Source organism: Brienomyrus brachyistius, chromosome 20 (genome assembly GCF_023856365.1).
Source record: "Brienomyrus brachyistius isolate T26 chromosome 20, BBRACH_0.4, whole genome shotgun sequence".
NCBI lineage: Eukaryota > Metazoa > Chordata > Actinopteri > Osteoglossiformes > Mormyridae > Brienomyrus > Brienomyrus brachyistius.
The window spans coordinates 10,283,524-10,297,547 of NC_064552.1; the positions used below are offsets into that span (position 1 = coordinate 10,283,524).

The following is a 14,024-nucleotide window of genomic DNA, read 5'->3' on the forward strand; positions in this document are numbered from 1 at the left end:
TAGCTGAGCTAATTAATGTGCAGGTACATGAGTCTCTTATCCGAGCCAACAGTTCACACAATTATATTCATATTTATTTGTGTGTATTTCTGGACATTTATTTTTTAAATGTAGGGTACTGCAGTTGGGCTTCCTTGGGGACAAAGGTAGCACAAAGTCTTTGGGTTATGAATTGTGAAACATTTATGCTACCTGCTGCTAACTGACCGACTGTAAGTAGCAGAACATATATCCTGGCACATTTTCCTGCAGCACTTATGTTTGGAGAGCATTGCAGCTGGTTGTGTGTTTACTGAGGTAAAGCAAAGATACCCGGGTAGGTAAGGGAGGACCACTGAAAGCTAATCTCAGGCAATTGTCCATCTTGTAATCCAAGGCATTGTCATCTTGTAATGCCAAGGCATTGTCCATTTGTAATCTCAGCTAATCAGGTCCATTAAAAGCAGCGTGGGAGGTTGGCCTATTTTAAGCTTTTCATGAACAGGGACCTGATGAGCCCTTGCCATTTCTTGCTCGGGAGCATCCTGTTCTGTTGTCGACTAGCTGCACGCTCCATGTGAAATATGTTCCTGTAATGCAATAGACTGAAATACCTGCATAGGGATCTATGTGCTTCTCAATATTAAACTGCTCACGTCCTATTAAATATGAAAAAGACCTGCACACTCTGAGGTAATGATCTCGCCTTCATCAGTAGCACGAGGCTTCAGAGACGATTATGTTCCGAGAGGATATCTTCAGAAGACTGTGCAGCTACGCAGCCGTTAAACGTAAAGACCGCGCTGAGACTTGCTGTTATTTGACGGCTTATTAACCTGCATTAGTTCTAGGGAGGCCTTAATAATAATAATAATTGATACTTTATTGATCCCTCTGTGGGGAAATTGTCTTTATGCCTCCCTCAGCTTGCTCCATGTAGAGTAAGCTGTCCGCGAAGGGCTGCCACCTGCAATGGCGCCCAGGGAGTTGGGGGTTACAGGCCTTGCTCAAGGACCCACAGACATGCTGTGGCTGGGTTTGAACCTGTGACCTGCTGATTACAGGCACACAGGCTTAGCCAACTGCACCACACGCTGCCCCCTTGTTGTGTGGAAGAGTGAGAGCTTTCTGGATGTCATTTTGGAAGGTCAAAGGTGGCGGTGACCGTGAGAGTAATGTCTTAATAGGGGTACGAGCCGTAAATTATCCAAAGATCTTCATGAAGAAGTGTCTGGGTCTGAAAGACATAGTGTAGATGCTGCTTATGCATTCATTGGAAGCTCAACTTAGCTACCAAGTGGACAAAAGCTTCCACTAAATAATACAAATGTAAAATAAATGTCGCTGATGAAGGGATGCAGCGCTGTTGCTTACATCACGTATTACAGTGTTATGGAATGTTGCGTGTCTGCGGTCCAGCTGCTGGACGTCACATAGCCGTATCCGCGGTCCAGCTGCTGGACGTCACATAGCCGTATCTGCGGTCCAGCTACCTGCGATGTTCACTGACAGTCGGCACTCGAAGTCACCAGCCTGCATCTCAGGATGACGTCTGACGCGGCAGACGTTTCGCTGCGGCCATCGTTCCTCCTAAACCTTGTCAAACGAGCCCTGACAAACGCCCCCCCCCCCTCCCCCGATATCTCCCGCTAGCCGTAGCGGGGAAACATAACAGGAATCTGGGCTTGTCTGTCATGTTTTATACGTGACGCCAAATGCAGTGTTAATTTCCAGTGGTAGGGACCGTCTCCTAATAGAAGCGAAATACTTTGCCTCATTTACTCAAGTGTTTTTATTTGAGTTTTATTTTTACATTTTCTTTGGTGTCTTTATTTTAGTAGCTATGTGCTTCTCCGCTGTACTGAATCAATAACACTGGTTTAGGCTGAGAGCACAGGAGTTCTTGTTTAAATTATCATAAAATCAGCACGCGCGGTGAATCAATATTGCAGCAGGCAATTAATAACAGCATCGCTTCAATATTGACACATATGGGTTGAGGACATGCTCGAGTGAATAATCTGTCTCACACAGGGGCTGTCGTGTGACACCTGAAATGGCTGGGAAGAATTTGGTAAATTGCACTGCAATTTAAGCATATGTGTTAATATGTGGTTTTCAATCAAATAAAGTGGCGTAAGATGTCAACATTAGGCAGCGGTTGACTGAATTAAGACTTTCTAAATGGCAGACTTGGATGTAGTCAGAGTGTCAGAGTGTTGAGTTTTTTTTAATTCAGGTTAGTGAATCACCTTTATTTCCCTCTACAACTATAACAATCACCTCTCATAAGTACAAGCCGTTTTGTTTTTATTACAGTATTTTATTATTATTTATCTTTGCAGTGCGATAAAATTTGACTCAAAACTGTATACATGTCTCACTGATTTGTCTTGCATCTGGAATATATCAGGACATTGACCTAGAGTTATCTCCTTGAAGTACAGCTCACAACCATTTTGTTAGCTTTCAATCCTGGATCCTTTCTGGACCCCCCCCCCCCCCCCCCCCAAGGTTTTTCTATACCTTTTTCCCTCTTAATTAGTTGCAAGATGTTGAATTTTACTGCGCTTGTGCTAAACTTATTCACGACACATCCCTGAAACTGTCTTAACTACAGTGCGGAACGTAGCTCTAACTGGGATTTGGTTGCATAGCAACATGATGAATAAACACATCCTTATCGGTCTGTATGCATCCATATTAGTATGTGGGCCCAAACTTTACAGGGCCGGGAAATTATAAAGTGCCTCATTACTGCAAATGCTTCCGAGCTTAAAATGGAAGACAGTTATACATTATTAATCTTTTTCGGAGCATTGTTCTCGGTGATGGTGATGGTAGATGTATAAAGTGTATGCTTTATAATTCTATGAAGGATTTAGGTTTTACCCACAAATACCTTCCAGAGCTGGGAACAGCTTGGCCTTTTTTTGGTTTTAATGTTCAGGATGACCGTCTTCAGTGTCTCACGTGACCGCAGCTCCTTGGAGTTATTGAGTTACCATTTGTGTTCCTGTTTCTGTCACACTCATGCCCAGAGAATTTGATCGCTGTCATCCTGCTTCTTCCTGAACTGTATAAGCATTCGCTCCGGCACAGTTAAAATCGCCTCGCTCCCTTCCCATGTGCGCGTAGGCGCTTCCTTGACCCCGAAACTACGGTGAACCTGCCTGTCAGAGCCCCTGTAGACGGGATGCGCTCTCCCAGGATGCCTCGGGCCCGCAAGCCGCGCTCCTCTGGGTCGTGCCGTCCAATGATATGTGCACAGCGTGCCACTCAGCTCCCCGCCGCGCTGCCCGTTCCGGGAACCGTGACAGAACGCCGGTGGAAAGACGAACCGAGGGCCTGCTGTGCCTCGACCAACTTGTTTACATAGCAATGTAGGACAAAGGCTGGAAGCCTCGGCGAAAAGGAGCAAGCGAGAGAGAGAGAGTGAGTGAGCGAGAGAGAGTGAGAGAGAGAGAGAGAGAGTGAGCGAGAGAGCAGTCGTGCCTTGCTTAACGCCCCCACCTAATCGACACCACCCCCGGTCTCTGTTGAGATTGCATCCATAATGTTTGTGATGTATCACTTTTCATGCACTTTCCTTTATTTCAGGATGGCTGGTGGCCCTGAAATCACACTTTATTACATCTGATATTGTGTTTACTGTCGGCCATAATTGGAATTTAGGAATTAAGGCCCAGGACCCCTTCTCTCCCGGCCGGAACGGCAAGCCCAGTCATTTCCGTGCACATCTGCATATGCAACGGCTTTGCTAATCAAAATGTCAAAAGGTTCTACCTGCACCTGGGCAGTATACCCCCCCCCCCCGTCCCCCCACCCGCTGAGATGGACCAAAAGACGTGTGACAGCAGCGGCCAAGAAATCACAAGGACCGGTCTCTCTGCCGTTTCTCGTTAGCGAACGGAAGAGATACTATTTGCATAACCAAATGAGTCATTCCGTCGCGAGACGGCCGGCTGATGGAAGAGTGGCACATCAAACCGCCAAAACTCATGAGTCAAGGTGGCAGCTCTGCCGACTGATATTGTTTACTCGACTGTAATTGACGCTACTTCCTGTGCAAGGCTTGCCTATTGGGCCCTAGATCTCGAGCAACGTTATAAAACATGCAAAATGCCCGATAAGGACTCAGAAACTCTCTTCCATGCTGTGATGTAATGTTACTGATGTACCGTCTCCTGAAGTTGCAGTTGTAGGACTCGGCGTGGAATCAGCCTCGCTATACTATATTCTATATATTTGTTTTAAATTTTATTTTGTTGTTTTTTTTTAATATTATTTATCATCTATAATGCAGCATTGGTGGGAAGCACACAGAGTTCCATTGAAGATATACAATGACAGTAACGATGTTCTATTCTATTCTATTCTATTCTATTCTATTCTATTCTATTCTATTCTATTCTATTCTTTCCATTAGTATGCAATTCCCATATGTGCTTCATGTGCCTTATCTGCTAGTATGCAGTACATAATCATAGTTGGCATTAATGACTTTTCACTGCAGCATTGAAGAGTTCACCGCCCAGCTTGGCTACAGATAAGGTCTCCAGAAGATTCAGGCTATTAGGGAGGCCGCTGACTTCGCCACATTAGAGTTTTTGAAGAGCTCCATTGGCATGCGAACACATACCCACCATCGCTCCGTCACATCCATGCCTGCTGAGCCGCCACCCATCTCTTACCTTCAGTGCCTTTCGGTTGCCTCCTGAGTTTTTATTCCAGTTCGTCGATTGGGAGACTAGAAATGCGCCGATGGACTCAGTGATGGAAATATCAATAGTCATCAATGTGCAGCAAAATGGCCCCTGGAGCTAAATGAAGCCTGAGAGAGTTTGTTTGTGCAATCCGGGTTTATTAAACTCTATTAGCCTGTGCTCTAAATGTTTTCGGAGCATTGGGATGTTTAGCTCTGATTTTAGCTCTGATGAGACAGGAGGACGACTTTTCCTTCTGAACGACTCGTCATAAATTAAGTTCCAGTGGGGGAAATAATCAGAATATCAGCATCTAAGTTAAATAGCCGCTGGTCGTTTCGATGGAATCTCTGCCGTTCCACAGTCACTGAGCTATGAAATCCTCTCCATAAGATTCTTTTCGCATGTGTTTACTTGTCTATAAATATTCCAGCCTCCTGGAATCCAAGGTCTGGCGTTTAAGTATAGAAGGCGTTTTCTGTCGTTTGGTGAGAAAAAGCAGATTTCAGCATGGAAGCGAAGGGAAAAGCATACTTTCACATCTCTTAGGCCGTCAGGCAGAAACTCCTTTGGTGGGGGAGGGGGCTGAGGGTGTAGATGATAAATAAAAAAAAAAACCTGCAGGGAGAAAAAAGAATAAGACTCACTCATGACACGGTCGTTCACTGGAACGAGAGCGTTTCGTATCATTGGCCGCGCGTCAGGCGAAGGCCGTAATGCGTATCCACCATTAGGTGGAACAATGGTGCCTTGTTGCTGTGTTTTATATAAATAGTTCAGATTCACGTTGTGCTGTTGAAATGACAGTGATGAATAGGATGCTTGAGGAAAAAAAAAAAGGAACTCGCCGCATGTTATGAATTTAGTATGTTGTTTTGAGATTCTTGTTGTAGTCGGGAATAGCAGAAGGCTCTGTGAACTGGCAGGGTTTTCTCCGTCTTTGCCAACCTGCCGGCCTTTCAGAAGTTCCCTGCTAATTGGCTGCTTCGCCTCCTCTTGGCGGTGTGTGTGCGCGAGTGGCAAGAGTCTGCTAAACCCCGCCTGCAAAGATCTGCAGATCTCCCATGAAGCCGTTCCAGGAGAACACATGGACTCTGGATGGAACGGCATCTGTGTGTCCGTGTGTGGACGGGGACTGCGCTCAGCTGTGCTGAACTACTGAACCTCAAACCCCCCCTCCCCCCCCCCCTCCCCCATACACTACACACCTTGGATTCGTTGTGTTTGACATAGTGCATAGTGGGAGCACGAATGGGCAATTTAACAGCTCACATAGCTGTCCCGCAGATGCTTTTAATCGTGATTAAAAAGCCACAAGGAAGATGAGAATGAGAATATTTCTGCTCCCAAATTACCTTGACCTTTGTTAAGTATCTACTTCATAAGTATCTCAGATCCTTCAGTAGTGCGACACATAAGACCGCAGCTCGTCTGTTTCTCAAAGTGCAATGCTGGTGCGCACATATGATGTACATAATTATGCATAGTTATATACAGTGTCTTCTTTTTTGAAGGCTGTCATGCTTTGGGCATATGTGCAAAGTTCCGATAAAATTGATTAATTTGCCGAACTGCATGTCGTTCTGTGTTTTTGGAAATCATTCAGAACTATGCAATCACATTTGTATAATCAGAACCGCCAGAATATAAAAACAAATTACGTGCCGTCTGATTATTCAGTGACACCCCTCCCCCCAACCCCATCCGAGCGCAAGAAAATGCCCAAGATAATAAAGACTGGCGATTAAAGCGGGGGCTTTTTATTCTCACCAATTAGAATCGGCGATGCCTCCTCTCAGAGTTTCCCGATGAGATGGAGGAAGAGAGTTTTAAATTGTGTGTCATTTTAAATGTCACGTTAATCCCCTTCCAAATTCTGCAGCTCTGGGTCATCTTAATAAACAAAAACTTTGAACCTGGGTAATTATTCTTTTAAAATGTATGCCACGCATCGGTTTTTGTGTTTGAAACTCGTCCCAGATTTCTCTACCCATCTAAGTGTGGTTTCTGCCAATACCAATTTATGCGTATTAAAGGTTTCAACACAGATTCTGGAACTGCCTGAGCATTGTTGCATGTTCAGAGTAAATACCATCCCACAGGGATGCAGATCCAGGTCAGTATTATTACTAAATGTAAAATCCGTGGATGCTGTATCAACACAAAAGCTACGTTTCTCAGCATTATATTGCTTCAAATATTCTTTGGTTAAGGGCTACATTTTAACGTGAGATTGATGTTTAGTTCCTTTTTCAGAGGCCATTCTTCATCTTTGGTGTTAAATTACCACGAAAAACGCATTGATTAATATTTATAGTCAACGTTTGAATATGAATTTAGTTAATCAACATTCAGTGGAAAAAAAATTACCTTAACAACAAAGAAAAGGGTGTGAGGAACCACCCTTTGTAAACTAACGGTGTGCGCATCGAGATGTTTCTTTCCTCCCTAGTAATTTGCCGTCCTTGAATGCATCTCTTTGCAGGAATAAGGTAAATTGCTTAGGTAAAATTAGACTATTCTGAGGCATTACTCTTCCTTAATGTACAGATTGTTGTTTTTAACTATCTCGTCATGGATGTTTCACTGGCATCGCATCATCTTTCATTCCCTGCTGAAAAAAACCTGTTTGACCAACTTAAGATGGTTGAGCAGTTTATGACAGTTGACCAGCTTAAGGCGTGTTTTTGCTCGATGGTTTGATGGTTTAGCTCTGGGGTAGGCAGCCCTGATCTTGCAGTGCCGGTATCCAGCAGGTTTCCTATCTTACCGGACGAGACTATCTGCTTGTGATCAGGTGTGGTTCATCAGAGACCAGGTAGGATGGAAAACCTGCTGGATACCGGTACTCCAGGGTCAGGATTGCCTGCCCCTAGTTTAGCTGGTCATACCACCTTATAGGGGTCATTTTAGTTGATTTAGCTGGTCATACTAGCACGACTGGCTTGATAGGCTAGCCACTAGCATGACCAACCAGTGACCCACCCCACTAAACCATCAAAGAGCAGCAAGAACTAGGAAAGAACCATCTAAGACCATCTTAGATCATCTTAGACTAGGGGAATTTTTAGCTGTTGAAAAGATCAAGTTTACCTGGGGCTTGACTTGCATATTGGCATTGGGGCAAAAATCCTCGGGGCTACAGCACTGAGGGATCAGATCAAATGACACCCATGACTTAGACCAGCTAAAACCAGCTCAAACCAGCTGGTTTTTAGCTGTTTTTTTTCCAGGAGGGTCGTCTTCATAGTCAAGTTTATATATTCCTTTACTGAAGCCTGTGTAGCAGGCTTGCCCAAGGGGCGCCCAGCCTTTTTTTACAGTGAGAGCCACTTTTACAAAGAAAATACATGGACGAGCTACTGAATCACAATGGTGATTTGGGGGGCGGGGGGGCCCTCTGTATATTTTGCTGACTGGGAGGTGGCCCCCCTTAATCTTACAATTAGCCAATCACAAATGGCCATTTGGCCACTAATGAAATAAAGCATTAGCCCTTAATCGTCTTGCGATTGACCTGGAAAGAGGCCATGATTGTCCAGTCAGTCACTGTCGAGGGGTTGGGCGGCCATGCTGTTTAGGATATGGGGGATGCCGTTCTCATGAAGAACACGACTGTCTGCACACCTCTCAGACTACATACTGCACACCCACCAGGCTGAAAAAAAATGCTGAATGCAGGTTCATGCTTAGCATAAGCTGTTTTTAAATGTTCTGTCTTGGACAATGACTCACCTGTCGCTCTGTCGAATGTGCCTGTAGGGGTCTGAGGTTGAAGGTAGCCTGAATAAATGTACCAATTTTTAGCATTTCAAATGACGTTAGACTATCTAGCAGTATAGATGATATTTGGCAACTTTGCAATAAGACATTTCTGGGCGAAATTCTTGTCAAGAAGAAATACAGCTGGAAATTTACTTTGGATTTCTAATACCTGCTGGGATTAAAGGATTTACTGTGTGCACCTTTTGCATGTTTATAAGGGTTGTATTGCTCTGGAGTTATGCAAGATGTATTCTGCAGATGGTGTAGCAAGGGGGTGGCATGGTGCTGCAGTGGTTAGCACTGTTGCCTCACACCTCTGGGACCCAGGTTCGAGTCTCCACCTGGGTTACATGTGTGTGGAGTTTGCATGTTCTCCCCATGTCATCGTGGGGTTTTCTCCGGGTACTCCGGTTTCCCCCCACAGTCCAAAAACATGCTGAGGCTAATTAGAGTTGCTAAATTGCCCGTAGGTGTGCATGTGAGAGTGAATGGTGTGTGAGTGTGCCCTGCGATGGGCTGGCCCCCCATCCTGGGTTATTCCCTGCCTCATACCCATTGCTTCCAGCATAGGCACCGGACCCCCCCGCGACCCAGTAGGATAAGCAGTTTGAAAAATGGATGGATGGATGGATGGATGATGTAGCCTTTTATAGTAATGTATTGTAATATTATGATAATGTTGAGAATACTATAATAATGTTTTTCACATTTTTCCTGCTTAGTTTGAGTCATTTTTATGCTTTACCCACATTACCAGTCATTTATAAAGCTTGACTGTATTGCCTGTGAGTGTTTTACAAAAAGGGGGGGAAGTCAGAAATAAAAGGACAAAATGAATGAAAACCTTTGAATAGAGGTAATTTTAATACAATGTTTGATGCTTGTCCTTATTTATCTAACTACCCAAGCACCATAATATATGAATTTAAAAGGTAAAATGTATTGAATGTGAAGTTAGACATGCAGTGATGTTTTGGACTAGTGTGAGTAAATATCAGCATACAGGGATGGATTTCGCTTGAATGCAAAATCTGCTGCTGCTCTATGAACAGTACATTGGCAATGCGTCTGTAAGTGGCATGTGGGAGCCTGCTGTAGTGATTTAGCCAAATATTGGGGTCAGACACACACATCCTCAATCTCTTTCATATTTTGAATCTGCACAATCTCACGGTAATTTATATATATATATATAATATATACAGATACTTTGCCAAGCTAGTAAGTCATGAGACTGGGAAGTGAGAACCATTTGTATGACAGATATGATTTGAGGTCGTGATATTAGATTGTGATGGCAGAAAGGATCAAGGAGCTCTCCTTTACAGATTCCAGCGATGTCATCTTTAGTGATATCAGATGAAGATGGCAAAAAGGATCAAGGAGCTCTCCTTTACAGATTCCAGCGATGTCATCTTTAGTGATATCAGATGAAGATGGCAAAAAGGATCAAGGAGCTCTCCTTTACAGATTCCAGCGATGTCATCTTTAGTGATATCAGATGAAGATGGCGAAAAGGATCAAGGAGCTCTCTATTAAGGATTGCAGTAATACCATCTTCAGTGATATCAGATGAAGATGACAAAAACGTTCAAAGAGCTCTGCTCCACTGATTGCAGTGATGTCATGTCTAGTGATATTAGATGAAGATAACAGAAAGGATCAAGGAGCTTTCTATCATAGATGCGGTGAGGTCATCTTTAGTGATATCAGATGAAGATGGCACAAAAAGTTCAAAGAGTTGTGCTGCACCGATCCCAGTGATGTCACCTCTAATGATTCCTGTATCAGATGCAGAATAGCTCGCATTTACATGTCAGCTCGGATGGGAAAGAACTGTATCATATCTCATAATGAGCTGTTTGCTTGAATGACTGTTCCAGGCTGCTGAATATAAGACACAGGGAAAAAGACTTACCATTCGTTTCAGATGGATGCTGCCCCTGGTTTCACTGACAGGCCTTTCTTGCCTGGTCTCGTTCACTTGCTTGTAACGCAGGTATTCTGTTATTTAAATTGCTTACCTGGTGGACTAACAGAGGAGAGATGAGGCTGGAAAATAACTCGGGCGGGAGGAAACGGTGAAACCTGGCGCCCGTAAGGAGAGGAGTGTGGGGGATGAAAGCAGGGGCTCAGGCAGCTGAGGGGAAGGCGGGGGCACGACCGTGCTGAGTGATGGACACCTGCGAGTCGTTCCGGAAGCACCTGGGGTCCTGGCACATAGGAGAGCTGGGGACTCCTGGTCACATGGGACTAGCAGGTATAAGCGAAGACCCCCCTCCACCATCCAAGCCACATTACTTGCTTTTATGAGCGAATCTTACATGTTGACCGGCTCACAATTTTCTGGTATGTACCATGTATATTTAGACTTTAGCTGTTCTATGACGTTTTACTTGGTTTTAAGTATGGAGGAGTAATCGTAGAGCAGAAACATACACAAATTCATTGTTAATAGTTATTATGCTGTGAAGCAATGGTATAGATTTGTGCATGGACAGTAGGGACACGTCCTTACCAATGTTGAGGGAGTACGGTGGTGTGTGTGGGGGGGGGTGTTTGGGGCCGGTTTGATCCCTTCAGTGTTGGTAACAAACCACGCCCTTGCTGTTTACGTTAATGTTCTCCTAATTTGGAATACGTTATTTAATTTCCACCTTCTGACGAGCTTTTTTCCAGCATTTCATCCTCATGGCGCAGTACTTCCAATTTATCCTGGCAGTTGAATGTCTTGTAAAAGCATAAAAATGCCTCATTTAAATTCTTCCTTTCGATAAGCAAACGTTCTTCAGAATTTTCCAGTTTATGGCATGACTCTGCTTTTTATAATTATGTGTTGCTTACTTTTGGAATTTAATTAGTGAGGCATTTTAAAAATTAAAAAAATATATAGCCTCCCTTGGGGAAAAAAACGTGGTAATTATGCGAGATCCTTTCACTCTGGATGTACTGGTTTAGTAGAGTGTAAACACTAGTAGCAGAATCTCGCCACGAGGAAAGAAAAGAATTGTAGTTGTCAGTTTCCCCTACTGCTGCTCCAAGGAAAAAATTTGATCCTTGACACACAGGTATGAGGTTGACAGCTCTGGCTGACATTCGTCTTGTTAAAAAATTCAGAGAAAACCCAGTTGGAGCTACAAAGATCTACAGAGTGTAGGGAAAGACTTGCTTCATCAGTTCTCCGCATATAAACAATATCATTGCCACAGAGACCATTGACTATATATCATGCAGCATTTTTAGAAAAACATTATTTATTGTGATTTATCTTGTGCTTACAAAAAAATACTTTCGTAAAAGTATGCTTCGTTTCATTCTGTAAAATCTGCTATGCATTCTTAGATTACTCAAGCTTGTAATCTGTATAGTGCAACACTATATTATATATTTATATAAATAATAAGGAATGTTAGTCATGTTTAAAAGGCCTACGTGTGGTTTGTGCTCCCATGATATAAAAAAAATCTCTGCTGCACTTCTAGAAGTTTCCGGTCTGCTGGTGGTATGCAGTGTCGCCATTTCAGTGATGGAAAAAGGCGTAAGAGACAAACAAAAGGATGTTTCTTTTCCTGTACTATAAATATGCATCGGCTTAATAAGATGATCCGAGGAAAGTCTTGCTGTACAATCCGTGTCCGTATTTGGTATCTTCCTGCCAAGCCTAGCCTGCGTTTTTTAAACTGTTAAGCACTTAATCATTCTCCTCCCAAGCAGGCTGCTTTCCTTCACGTGAATGAGTCTTGTTGTAGTCTTTATGTTTGGTCAAGTTCACACTTCCAGGCCTGTGTAGTCTTCTTCTGCGTGATTATACACTTCCTTTCTGTCAGACCCTGACAACCTGCAGAAAAGCAGATCTTTAAAACCTACTAATCACAACAGCAAGGAAACATAAATCTACTCTGGGCTACCTTCCAGGACAGGTAAACTGACCCTGTTGACTGGTTTTCCTTAAGGGCTTCCTCTGGTAAATGTACAAAATTTTCATTCAGATTAACGGCCGTTCAGGGCGGTGTGCAATCCATTCTGCACAGAAAAACATACGCAGGCTCAGTGCTGTAAGCAAATATTTGCAGTAAAATTTAATATAACAAACTGCTTCATTGGCTTCTCAGATATACAGTCCGCCATGTCTGAAATTAGGCTGTAAAGAAATGGCTATCACAGACAGTATTTAAAAATTCATTCCAGGATAGGCTCCAGACCCCCGATGACTCTGAATAGGACAAACGATTACAAAATATGGATCGACGGATAGAACTGATGCTTCCTAAAAGTTCTTTCACTTCGAAGACATCATGTCCTTCCTCAGGAGAGAACAAAGAAAGATATTTTACTTCTAGAAGGGGTTGTGTGTTCATAAATATTCCGGGACCACTGGCAATGACACAGCGTAATCCATGATCTGCCTTTAAATGGATCTCGTCATTTGTCTGTGTACATCATGTCTATCAAGGCAGCTATTGAGTGACCATGAAAAGCCGACTCATTTCCTCTGTCGATTCCTTCAAACCTCTATCCTGTGCTGATCTTTCAGATAAGCGTGTTCAACTGCTCTCGGAGAGATGCGTCCATGCTTCAGTAATGAGTTGCAGAAATTGCTTCTTGCCGGCTGTAATTTCTATATCACTTGTTCCACGTTGCTGTTTTCTGTTCGGGCCCAGAAGTAGGCAGAATCTGAAGATTGGGGCCAAAGGTGTGAGCGCTGTAATTTTAGGGCTGATGCAAACATCTGAAGATCACAAAGACCAAGCAATAATGGAGAGTATGCAAAGCGACTCACCATTGAGTGTCAGAGCGTTATACATGACAGATGTGCACTCCATCTTTTTTTTTCCGCCTCTCTTGGTTTTCACAGGAGTGAGGCATCTGTTAACCCGAAAGTACGTTTTGTACACACTTTTGTCCTCCTTTGCTAACACTGTAGTCAAAATGACTACAGGGTACCACACAGGCCTCCTGCTGTCAGCGATAACTCACTGCGCCTCAGCAACCTACAATACCCTCCTGTTCAGTTGTCACAGACTGTCAGATAGATGCCAGGCAAGCCCTCGATGACCTGTGATTAATGCCCGGCTTCTGAATTTAGGATTTTATAGATTACTTGCTACTCAGGTCCCTACCGCTTCTTTTAAACTTATGAAGTACATGCCGATAAGATGACTTGAAAAAGACTATTATTAAAATATGTCTGATCTCCATGGCATATATTTTTTTTTCTAAGGAAGCGATAAGCCACCAGGCTTTGTCGAAGTACAGGTGGGAATTAAGTGTCTCATGTGTGTAATTTCTTTTCCATTAAGAGCGATATGCCTAGAATTTATTAGGTAATGGTCTGCGCAGAAGCGGGCAGCTTCAACCCCTTCTGATGGCGTTTGAAAGAAAAGGAAGAGAATTCCATCCTTTCAGGAAATGTCCCGTGAATACTGGGGGCCACTGGTCAATTTGCATTCGAGAAAATCAGATAGTCAAATGTCATTCAAAGCAGATGATCGGGCCTGGAATCGGCTGTCGGGAGGAGAGTCATTTTCTGGCGTGCGAGGAATTTATTTCTGATATCGTATGTTTGGGAAAACA

The 14,024-nt window shown here is 43.5% G+C and overlaps 1 protein-coding gene across 2 annotated transcripts in view; it reads left to right on the top strand.

The window, feature by feature from the left end:
• The window catches only part of prkg1b (protein kinase cGMP-dependent 1b), a 105,856-nt gene that overhangs the window by 19,549 nt on the left and 72,283 nt on the right, over positions 1-14,024 (top strand). The gene's annotated exons all lie outside the window — the stretch shown is intronic.